General features: G+C 43.0%; 1 long non-coding RNA gene across 1 annotated transcript; it reads right to left on the bottom strand.

Moving 5' to 3' along the window:
- Positions 1–1,411: 1,411 nt before the first annotated feature.
- On the bottom strand, positions 1,412–10,339 carry LOC149975242 (uncharacterized). Its single transcript, XR_016489003.1, has 2 exons — positions 10,238–10,339; positions 1,412–2,349 (listed from the first exon to the last, which is right to left on the bottom strand). It is a non-coding gene; the product is annotated as an uncharacterized LOC149975242 (long non-coding RNA).
- Positions 10,340–12,010: the final 1,671 nt, after the last annotated feature.

The following is a 12,010-nucleotide window of genomic DNA, read 5'->3' as shown; positions in this document are numbered from 1 at the left end:
CCTCATTGTTTGTAGAGTAGAGGATGATCTCAGAGGCATGAGACCCCCCCCCCCTCCTTTCCTCTGTGTGTAACAGGTGAGCCCTGTAATTACAAAAAATATACACATCAATGCAATATGAAAAAGAAAAACAGAGAAACAAAACCCAATCACAGAAAACAAACACATTCTTCTGTCAAAAAGGTCCTCAATCAGCAGTCTGAATTGCTCTAGAGCAGGTATTCCCAAACTGGGGTACGCCAAATAAAAATTTGATGCACATTTAAAAATAAAAATAAACAGTCAAACAGTCCATTTATATTTTCCAACATTTGGGTGTGGGTTTTTCTCTCATCTGAGTAGCCTCGTTTCACTGCCAAAATACAATTAAAACCTTAAGTGTTCAGTGAAATAAAAACTCAATGTCAAGTACTGTTAGCCTAGTCAAATATTTAACATCCAATCACATTAACCGTTACTCTCTCATGGGAATTCTACTAACGGTCAGTATGTAGCCAAACGTAGCTGCTGCTCGTGTTGGTATCTGTACTGATGGCGCAAAAGCCATGACAGGGAGACATAGTGGAGTGGTAACGAGCATGCAAGCAGCTGCTCCTGCAGCATCCACCGAGAGGCTCTTGCTGCCAAAGGAATGCCTGACAGCTTGAAAGACGTTTTGGACACTACAGTGAAAATGGTCAACTTTGTTAAGCAAGGCCCCTGAACTCTTGTGTATGTTCTGCACTATGCAATGATATAGGCAGCGACCATGTAATGCTTTTACAACTTACAGAAGTGCGCTGGTTATCAAGGGGCAAGTATTGACAAGTATTTTTAAATTGAGAGACGAGCTTAAAGTTTCCTTTACTGACCACCATTTTCACTTGTCTGACCACTTGCATAATGATGCATTTCTTACACGACTGGCCTATCTGGGTGATGTTTTTTCTTGCCTGAATGATCTGAATCTAGTATTACAGGGACTCTCTGCAACTATATTCAATGTGCGGGACAAAATTGAGATGAAAAATATAGGTGAAAACTCTCTTGATATATAGCGTGGTCTAATCAAATCAAATGTTATTTGTCACATGCACAGAATACAACAGGTGTAGTAGACCTTACCGTGAAATGCTTACTTACAAGCCCTTAACCAACAATGTAGTGATGGGCATTCCGGCTCTTTTCAGTGAACCGGCTCGTTCGGCTCAGCTCACCAAAAAGAGACGGCTCTTTTGGCTCCCAAACGGCTCTTTAAAAAAATATATGTTTTGTATTTTTTCAAGTCAAACTGTTTGCGATAGTTTGACTATGATTGGTGTTAAAACAATTATTATTAAATTATTAAATGAAATCATACTCTACCTTAACCACAATGTATTTAAAAATGCATTGGTTATTTATGAAAAAGAACGCTATTAAACATTTGCACTTAAAGTCTAACCTTTTAATGTATATAAACAAAGTACATATAAATGTAACAATTCAAAACGAATACAATCTCAACAACATAATACTAGAATATAGCACCATATCAAAGAAAAATAAATAACAATGTGCAAAACTGCAGCATCCCACTTAAAACATTAAACTGGTCCCTCTTTTCTCTCTCTTCTTTATTGCCGTGTTATAACCAGCAGCACACAGCAATGCTGACCATATTTTGCTTTTATGAGGGATTTGCATTCAGAAATGCAAGCTGCCTCACTTTCAAGGGGCTGATGCAGTTTCTTCTCACAGTAATTATTTGTCCCGTTTTCAAGAAGACCCTCTCAGAGGGAACGGATGCGACCATTATGCAGTCTCCCTGTCATGACTTTAGTAAGCCGTGAGTAGACAGAGGCCTTGTTCTTCCACCAGCTCAGATGATCTGCAGATCAGAGGATCTGCAGCTCAGAGGATCTTGAGGGGCTCCTCCAAATAGGATCGGACCTCCATTATGGCATCTGCTGAGGTATTCCTTTGTGCTGCATCCCAGGTGCTCTCTCGTCAAACAGCATCCAAACAGCAGACGTTTGTAGCACTACTGCTGGGGCTTCTGCTCCATCTGATCCCTCTTCTTCCTGTTGCCCTGGTCCATGACTGCTGGGGCTGTCCCTCCCTGCTGCTGCTGAGGTAATTCTTTGAAGAGCCTCATCAATCGCTCTGGCATCACTGAAGGCTAACTTCTTAAACCTGGGGTCAAGTGCAGCGGTTTCTGAGAGCACGTGATTATATTCCATTCTGTGGAACGTTCTGTCCATTGATGAACATAGGGTGTCCATCAACTCTGTCACATGTCCTGTGGTTACATTTTCTTCTCTCTGGCGGCTGGCTGTGATCCGCTACAGACCCTTACACAGGAGTATCATTTTTGAGGCTGTCACAAAGCTGAAAAGAGAGAACAGTAACTTATTAGTTCAGGTTCATGTTTTGTCTCCTGATACTACATTCTCATCTACTGCTCATATACATACAGTTGAAATCTGAAGTTTACATACACCTTAGCCAAATACATTTAAACTCAGTTTTTCACAATTCCTGACATTTAATCCTAGTAAAAATTCCCTGTCTTAGGTCAGTTAGGATCACCACGTTATTTTAAGAATTTGAAATGTCAGAAAAATATCAGAGAAAATAATTTATACCAGCTTTTATTTCTTTCATCACATTCCCAGTGGGTCAGAAGTTTACATACACTCAATTAGTATTTTGTAGCATTGCCTTTAAATTGTTTAACTTGGGTCAAACGTTTCGGGTAGTCTTCCACAAGCCTCCCACAATAAGTTGGGTGAATTTTGGCCCATTCCTCCTGACAGAGCGGGTGTAACTGAGTCAGGTTTGTAGGCCTCCTTGTTCGGACATGCTTTTTCAGTTCAACCCACAAATGTTCTAAGGTCAGGGCATTGTGATGGCCACTCCAATACATTGACTTTGTTGTCCTTAAGCCATTTTGCACCAACTTTGGAAGTATGCTTGGGATCATTGTCCATTTGGAAGACCCATTTGCGACCAAGCTTTAACTTCCTGACTGATGTCTTGAGATGTTGCTTGAATATATTCATGTAATTTTCCATCCTCATGATGCCATTTATTTTGTGAAGTGCACCAGTCCCTCCTGCAGCAAAGCACCATCACAACATGCTTCACGGTTGTGATGGTGTTCTTCGGCTTGCAAGCATCCCCCTTTTTCCTCCAAAAATAACGATGGTCATTATGGCCAAACAGTTATTTTTTTGGACAGTTCTCCAAAAAGTATGATCTTTGTCTCCATGTGCAAACCATAGTCTGTCTTTTTTATGGCGGTTTTGGAGCAGTGGCTTCTTCCTTGCTGAGCGGCCTTTTAGGTTATGTCAATATAGGACTCGTTTTACTGTGGATATAGATACTTTGTACCTGTTTCCTCCAGCATCTTCACAATGTCCTTTGCTGTTGTTCTGGGATTGATTTGCACTTTTTGCACCAAATTACATTCATCTCTAGGAGACAGAACGTATCTCCTTCCTGAGCGGTATGACAGCTGCGTGGTCCCATGGTGTTTATACTTGCATACTATTGTTTGTACAGATGAACGTGGTACCTGCAGGCGTTTGTAAATTGCTCCCAAGGATGAACCAGACTTGCAGAGGTCTACAATGTTTTCTGAGGTCTTGACTGATTTCTTTTGATTTTCCCATGATGTCAAGCAAAGATTCACTGGGTTTGAAGGTAGGCCTTGAAATACATCCACAGCTACACCTCCAATTGACTCAAATGATGTCAATTAGCCTATCAGAAGCTTCTAAAGGCATGACATCATTTTCTGGAATTTTCCAAGCTGCTTACTGTACCTCTCTCCACTGATCTCCACAATGACCTGCTCAAAGGGTTCCAGGACTCTGCACACCTTTTCCACCATCTTCCATTCCTCTTGGGTGTCACATTCTGACCTTAGTTCCTTTGTTTTGTCTTTGTTTTAGTATGGTCAGGGCGTGAGTTGGGGTGGGCAGTCTATGTTTGTTTTTCTATGTTGTATTTTGCGTTTGGCCTGGTATGGTTCTCAATCAGAGGCAGGTGTCATTAGTTGTCTCTGATTGAGAATCATACTTAGGTAGCCTTTTCCCACCAGTGTTTCGTGGGTGATTGTTTTCTGTGTCTGTGTTCCACACGGAACTGTTTCGGTTTTCCTTTCTGTCTTTCGATTTGTTATTTTGTATTTTCGTGTTCAGGGATTTTGTTCATTAAAACATGACGAACACGTACCACGCTGCATATTGGTCCGATCTCTCATACTCCTCGTCAGAGGAGGATGAATCCCGTTACAGAATCACCCACCACCAAAGGACCAAGCAGTGTGGTAGTGGGCAGCAGCAGCAGCAGCAGCAGCAGCGATCTCAGGACTAATGAACAAGGGAGGAGATCCTGGACGGCAAAGGACCCTGGGCACAGGCTGGGGAATATTGGCGCCCCAAGGCAGAGCTGGACGCAGCGAAAGCTGAGAGGCGGCGGTATGAGGAGGCAGCACGGCAGCGCGGCTGGAAGCCCGAGAGGCAGCCCAAAAAATGTATTGGGGGGGGGACACGGGGAGTGTAGCGAAGTCAGGTAGGAGACCTGCGCCAACTCCCCGTGTGAAAGACCCATCACTACAACAATACAGCTTTAAGAAAATAGAGTTAAGAAAATATTTATTAAAGAAACTAAAGTAAAATGTTTTTTTTATAAATGAATTATTAACAATAAATTAACAATAATGAGGCTATATACAGGGGGAACCGAGTGAATGTGTAGGGGTACAGGTGAGTCAAGGTAATTTGTACATACAGGTAGGGGTAAAGTGATTATGCATAGACAATAGAAAGTGAGTAGCAGCAGTGTAAAAATGAAGGGAGGGGGTCAATGCAAATAGTCCGGGTGGCATTTTGATAAATTGTTCAGCAGTCTTATGGCCTGGGGGTAGAAGCTGTTAAAGAGCCTTTTGGACGTAGACTTGGCGCTCGGGTAGCACTTGCTGTGCAGTAGCAGAGAGAACAGTCTATGACTTGGGTGACTGGAGTCTTTACCTTTGTAGTCTTTTTTGGGGACTTCCTCTGACACCGCCTAATATATAGGTCCTGGATGGCCGGAGGCTTGGCCCCAGGGATGTACTGGTCTGTACGCACTACCCTCTGTACCTCCTTATGGTCGGATGCATTGCCATCCCAGGCGGTGATGCAACCGGTGATGCAACCGGTCAGGATGCTCTATGGTGTGGCTGTATAACTTTTTGAGGATCTGAGGAACCATGCCAAATATTTTCAGTCTCCTGGGGGGGAAAAGGTTTTGCCGTGCCCACTTCACTTTCTTGGTGTGTTTGGACCATGATAGCTTGTTGGTGATGTGGACATCAAGGAACTTGAAACTCTCAACCCACTCCACTACAACCCAGTCGATGTGAATGGTGGCATGTTCAGCCCTCCTTTTCCTGTAGTCCATGATCATCTCCTTTGTCTTGCTCACGTTGTGGGAGAGGTTGTTGTCCTCATACCACACTGCCAGGTCTCTGACCTCCTCCTTATAGTCTCCTCCCTAGCAGCATCGTTGTCGGTGATCAGGCCTACCACTGTTGTGTCATCAGCAAACTTAATTATGGTGTTGGAGTTGTGCTTGGCCAGGCTGTCATGGGTGAACAGGGAGTACAGGAGGGGACTAAGCACACATCCATGAGGGGCCACCGTGTTGAGGATCAGTGTGGTAGATGTGTTGTTGCCTACCCTTACCACCTGGGGGCGGCCCGTCAGGAGGTCCAGGATCCAGTTCCAGAGGGAGGTGTTTAGTCCTAGGGTCCTTAACTATGGTGTTGAACGCTGAGCTGTAGTCAAAGAACAGCATTCTCACCTTGGAGTTCCTTTTACCCAGGTGGAAAAGGGCAGTGTGGAGTGCGATTGAGATTGTGTCATCTGTGGATCTGTTGGTGCGGTATGCGAATTCGAGTGGGTCTAGGGTTTCCGGGATGATGGTGTTGATGTGAGCCATGACCAGCCTTTCAAAGCACTTCATTGCTACTGACGTGAGTGCCACAGGCGGTAGTGATTTAGACAGGTTACCTTCGCTTTCTTGGACACAGGGACTATGGTGGTCTGCTTGAAAAATAAAAGAGAGCCGCACACTCTAGGAGCTCAGATGCAAAAATGTAATTACTTAGGGTATACCCTGTTGGTATACCCTGATGAAGACAGCTTGGCTGTCGAAACGTTGGTAATTACATTTTTGCATCTGAGCTCCTAGAGTGTGCGGCTCTCTTTTATTTTCAAATTTTTTACTCCGCTAGCCAGCACCTCGTCTTAATAGGTGTGCATTTCTTTTTCTTCTAGATCATATCACAGACTCGGTCAGGGAGATGTTGAAAATGTCAGTGAAGACACTTGCATGCTCTGAGTACACATCCTAGTAATCCGTCTGGCCCAGCGGCCTTGTGAATGTTGACCTGTTTAAAGTAGAGGTCGACCGATTAATCGGAATGGCCGATTAATTAGGGCCGATTTCAAGTTTTCATAACAATCTGAAATCGGTAATTTTGGGTGCCGATTTGCTGTTTTTTTTGTGTGTTTTTTTTACACCTTTATTTAATCTTTATTTAACTAGGCAAGTCAGTTAAGAACACATTCTTATTTTCAATGACGGCCAAGGAACGTTGGATTGACTGCCTTGTTCAGGGGCAGAAAGACAGATGTTCACCTTGTCAGCTCGGGGGATCCAATCTTGCAACCTTACAGTTAACTAGTCTAACGCAATAACGACCTGCCTCTCTCTCGTAGCACTCCACAAGGAGACTGCCTGCTACGCAAATGCAGTAAGCCAAGGTAAGTTGCTAGCTAGCATTAAACTTATCTTATAAAAAACAATCAATCATTATCACTAGTTAACTACACATGGTTGATGATATTACTAGATATTATCTAGCGTGTCCTGTGTTGCATATAATATGACTGAGTATACAAGCATACAAGTATCTAAGTATCTGACTGAGCGGTGGTAGGCAGAAGCAGGTGCGTAAACATTCATTCAAACAGCACTTTCGTGCGTTTTGCCAGCAGCTCTTCGTTGTGCGTCAAGGCATTGTGCCGTTTATGACTTCAAACCTATCAACTCCCAAGATGAGGCTGGTGTGACCGAAGTGAAATGGCAGGCTAGTTAGCGCGCGCTAATAGCGTTTCAAACTTCACTCGCTCTGAGCCTAAGGGTGGTTGTTTCCCTTGCTCTGCATGGGTACCGCTGCTTCGATGTGGTGGCTGTGGTCGTTGTATTGCTGGTTCGAGCCCAGGGAGGCGCGAGGAGAGGGACGGAAGCTATACCGTTACACTGGCAATATTAAAGTGCCTATAAGAACATCCAATAGTCAAAGGTTAATGAAATACAAACGGTATAGAGGGAAATAGTCCTATAATAACTACAACCTAAAACTTCTTACCTGAGAATATTGAAGACTCATGTTAAAAGGAACCACCAGCTTTCATATGTTCTCATGTTCTGAGCAAAGAACTGAAACGTTAGCTTTCTTACATAGCACATATTGCACTTTTACTTTCTTCTCCAACACTGTTTTTGCATTATTTAAACCAAATTGAACATGTTTCATTATCTACTTGAGGCTAAATTGATTTTATTGATGTATTATATTAAGTTAAAATAAGTGTTAATTCAGTATTGTTGTAATTGTCATTATTACAAATACAGTATTTTTTAATTGGCCGATTAATCGGTATCGGCTTTTTTGGTCCTCCAATAATCGGTATCGGTATCGGCGTTGAAAAATCATAATCGGTCAACCTCTAGTTTAAAGGTCTTGCTCACATCGGCAACGGAGAGCACGATCACACAGTCAACCGGAACAACTGGTGCTCTCATGCATGCTTCAGTGTTGCTTGCCTCGAAGCGAGCATAAAAGGCATTTAACCCATCTGGTAAGCTCGCGTCACTGGGCAGCTCATGGCTGGATTTACCTTTGTAGTCCATAATAGTTTGCAAGCCTTGCTGGTGTAGTAGGATTCAATCGTAGTCCTGTATTGAAGCTTTGCCTGTTTGATGGTTCGTATGAGGGCATAATGGGATTTCTTATAAACGTCTGGATTAGTGTACTGTTACTGTGGGGACGACATCGTCGATGCACTTATTGATGAAGTCGATGACTTTGGTGGTATACTCCTCAATGCCATTGGATGATTCCCAGAACATATTCCAGTCTGTGCTAGCATCCGCGTCATCTGACCACTTCCGTATTGAGCGAGTCACTGGTATTTCCTGCATAAGATTTTGCTTGTAAGAAGGAATCAGGAGGATATAATTAGGGTCAATTTTTCCAAATGGAGGGTGAGGGAGATCTTTATACGCATTGCTGTGTGTGTGTGAGGGGGGGTATCTGGCAGGTAAGAGCGTTGGGCCAGTAACCGAAAGGTTGCTGGATATAATCCCTGAGCTGACAAGGTAAAATTCTGTCATTCTGTCCCTGAGCAAGGCAGTTAACCCACATTGCCTTGGATGTCGATTAAGGCAGCCCTACTCACCTGTCTCATTCAGAAGGGTTGGATTAAATGCGGAAGACACATTTCAGTTGAATGCATTCAGTTGTACAACTAGTATAAATTGCTGGTAGAAATTAGGTCAAACGGATTTAAGTTTCCCTGCATTAAATTCCCTGGCCACTAGGAGCACCGCTTCTGGATGAGCATTTTCTTGTTTGCTTATGGCCTTATACAGCTCGTTGAGTGAGGTCTTAGTGCTAGCATCGGTTTGTGGTGGTAAATAGACAGCTATGAAAAATATAGGTGAAAACTCTCTTGATAGATAGCGTGGTCTAACGAAATCAAATGTTATTTGTCACATGCACAGAATACAACAGGTTACCGTGAAATGCTTACTTACAAGCCCTTAATCAACAATGCAGTTCAAGAAATAAGAGTTAAGAAAATATTTACCAAATAAACTAAAGTAAACAAAAACTGAAATCAATCAAAAAGTAACACAAGAAATGTACATAACAATAACGAGGCTATATGCAGGGGGTACCGGTACAGAGTCAATGTGTGGGGGTACAGGTTAATCGAGGTAATTGTAAAGTGACTATGCACAGATAATAAACAGCAAGTAGCAGCAGTGTGTAAACAAAGGGGGGGGGGGCGTTGGGGGCCTGTTCAGCCCTCCTTTTCCTATAGTCCACGATCAGCTCCGACCACCTCATGATAAGCTATCATGAGGTACTCTACCTCAGGCGAGCAATACCTCGGGACTACCTTAATATTAGACACCACACACCAGCTGTTATTGACAAATAGACACTCATCCCCACCACTCGCCTACCGGACGTAGCTGTTCTGTCTTGCCAATGCACGGAAAACCCAGCTAACTGTATATTATCTGTGTCGTCGTTCAGCCACGACTTTGTGAAACATAAGATATTAGAGTTTTTAATGTCCCATTGGTAGTATAGTCTCGAACGGAGATCATCCAGTTTATTCTCCAGTGATTGCATGTTGGCTAATAGAACGGATGGTGGAGGCGGATTACCCACTAGCCAACAAATTCTCACAAGGCACCCTGATCTCCACCCCCTCTATTTCCTTCATTGACGGGTATTTGGGCCTTGTCTGGGAGCAAAACTATATCCTTCACGTCAGACTCATTAAAGAAAACATCTCTGTCCGGTTCGAGGTGAGTAATCGCTGTTCTGATATCCAGAAGCTATTTTCGTCATAAGAGAGAGTAGCATCAACATTATGTACAAAATAAGTTGCAAGCAATGCGAAAAAACACACAAAATAGCACAATTGGTTAGGAGCCCGTAAAACGGCAGCAATTCCCTCCGGCGCATACTACTCATAAGGGTATTAAATGATTGATGTATTTTATGTTGGGACAAGATTGGGAAATAGCAATGGTTTGGTCAAGTGAATCAGTGTTGAAGAATGGTTTGTGGAAAGTTAATAATTTAGGCATAAATAACTTGAATGACATCACATAGATGTTATTCAAGTTGTATCAGTGATACAATCTGTTGAAAAATGTGTTGGCTCTCTTCCATATTAAATATCTCTTATGTCTTATCAACTTAATGTAATATTGTACTGACTGTACATTAGACTTTTGTTAATATAAATGTCAAAATAAAGTACTGTTGAAACTCAACACTTCAATGATGTACTATCTTGTTTTTCTATCTCTCTCTTTCTCTCTCTTTCGCTACATCCCCACCCTTCTATCCATGGCCCAGCACCTTGTCCCCTTTGACACAATGGGGAGTGCCAGCATTCTGTTACTTCACACTTACCTCGATCTTGTTCTTTCTTTCTGTCTCGCTTTCATTCTGTTATTTTCTCCTCTTTGCATCGCTGCTGCTGTGTCTGTCATTACCCGAGCGACCGGCGCCGGTGTGGCACTCTGCCAATGCTGACAGCTGGCACAGAGAGAGACAGAGAGACAGAGAGAGAGAGAGAGTGAGAGAGAGGGAGAGAGAGACAGAGTGAGACACAGAGAGAGAGAGGGAGAGAGAGAGAGAGAGTAAAATGGACAGAATGAGAGAAAGAGTTAGAGGGGTCCGTCACTGTGGACAGCAGCAAAACTCAGACCAAAATTCCAATCACATTTGCCATTATTGTCTACAACCACAACAAAATACTGACAACAAGTGACAATTCTATGAACACTTTATATAAATGGCAATAATGAATGTACAAAGACAAATGTAATATCTTGCATTTCCCATTCCATCTTTTTATGTATCTCCATTCTTTTGACTCCGGTAACACTGTGGCAGTCTCAGTATAAAGATGTGATGCAGCCCCTCTCACAAGCCCTGTCTTTAGTGACTGTCATCCATCTTCCTATACATTGTTTTCCTATAAATCCGTGGGTATGGTGGTGAGTCCAATCAGAGAGCTCCAACTCAACTCTTCTCTTTATTGACCTCTGTTTGTTTACAGGAGGAGATAAATAAACATCTGATGTCGAGCGTACGGGATGCTGAGGCACCCTTAAGGGTAGAATGCAGCTCATCAGTGGAGAGAGGAAGGGAGGGGTGTTGGAGTCTGTCAGAATGACATGGGCTACAGGGATCCCAGAGTGCACTCACTCCTTCACTCCATTCTGCTTCCACTGGGCTAAGGCTTGGAGGGTGGGACACCAGAGGTCAAGAGTGTCTCCATGGAATAGTGTTAGAACAGGCAAAATGTAGAGAGTTATGGTTGAGAGTTAGGAGGTGAACGTTAGAGGCCGAGGTGTCTCACGCTGACTGATATGAGGGATTGCGCTCTGAACTTTGTGTCCTGACAGTAAATCTCCTTCCCCTCATGTTGTACCGTCATCCCTGTATTGTTACAATGTCGAGAAAACCTTTTAGGTGACCAATCATGCAATTATGTGATTTAGTTCCACAGCGTTTATTTGGCTGCATGAGACATGTTTCACACTTTTCGGCACCCTGGTTATAAAAACAACAGTTGCATGTTTATTATGTATACATAGATATATAAGAGCTCCAGTGGAAAACTGGTTCTTAGTTACCAGGCTGGAATCTCAGGAATCATAAGGGTCCTAACTCTAACAGAGAGATGGAGAAGGGGAAGGGGTCAGGAGAAAGACAGAAAGAGAGAGCGAAGAAAAGAGTGAGTAGAAAGAGTAACTTTGGTCCAGTGACGACTGACTCTTTACAATCGTTCATACTGATACCAAACCTTTCCCATCGTGATGATCCAAGGCTCAAACAAACACTAAACAACATAGATCCATTACCCAGGAATCGTTCTCATGTCCAGGAGCAAACATGCTGTTAATTTGATTCGTGACAGATAAGATCTTATCAAAACAACTGTGTTTACAGGACACAGACAGTAATCCTCTGATTACTCACATAATATGAGAAGATGCCCTTAAAATACCATAACTGAGGAAGTATATACACACATACAAACACACAGACACACATCCTTTTGAGAGAGAGAGAGAGAGCAGAGGGAGCAAAGTGCAGAGAACAATGATCAGAGAGACAGAGAGAGAGTAAATCTCAATTTTTCCAGCTGGAGAATTTGTGTCAGTGCTGCTGCTG

This window comes from Oncorhynchus mykiss, chromosome 19 (genome assembly GCF_057628025.1).
Source record: "Oncorhynchus mykiss isolate SJ-2025 chromosome 19, ASM5762802v1, whole genome shotgun sequence".
NCBI classification, from domain to species: domain Eukaryota; kingdom Metazoa; phylum Chordata; class Actinopteri; order Salmoniformes; family Salmonidae; genus Oncorhynchus; species Oncorhynchus mykiss.
Note: the sequence above shows the minus strand (reverse complement) of the source record. Positions and strands in the feature narration are given on the sequence as shown.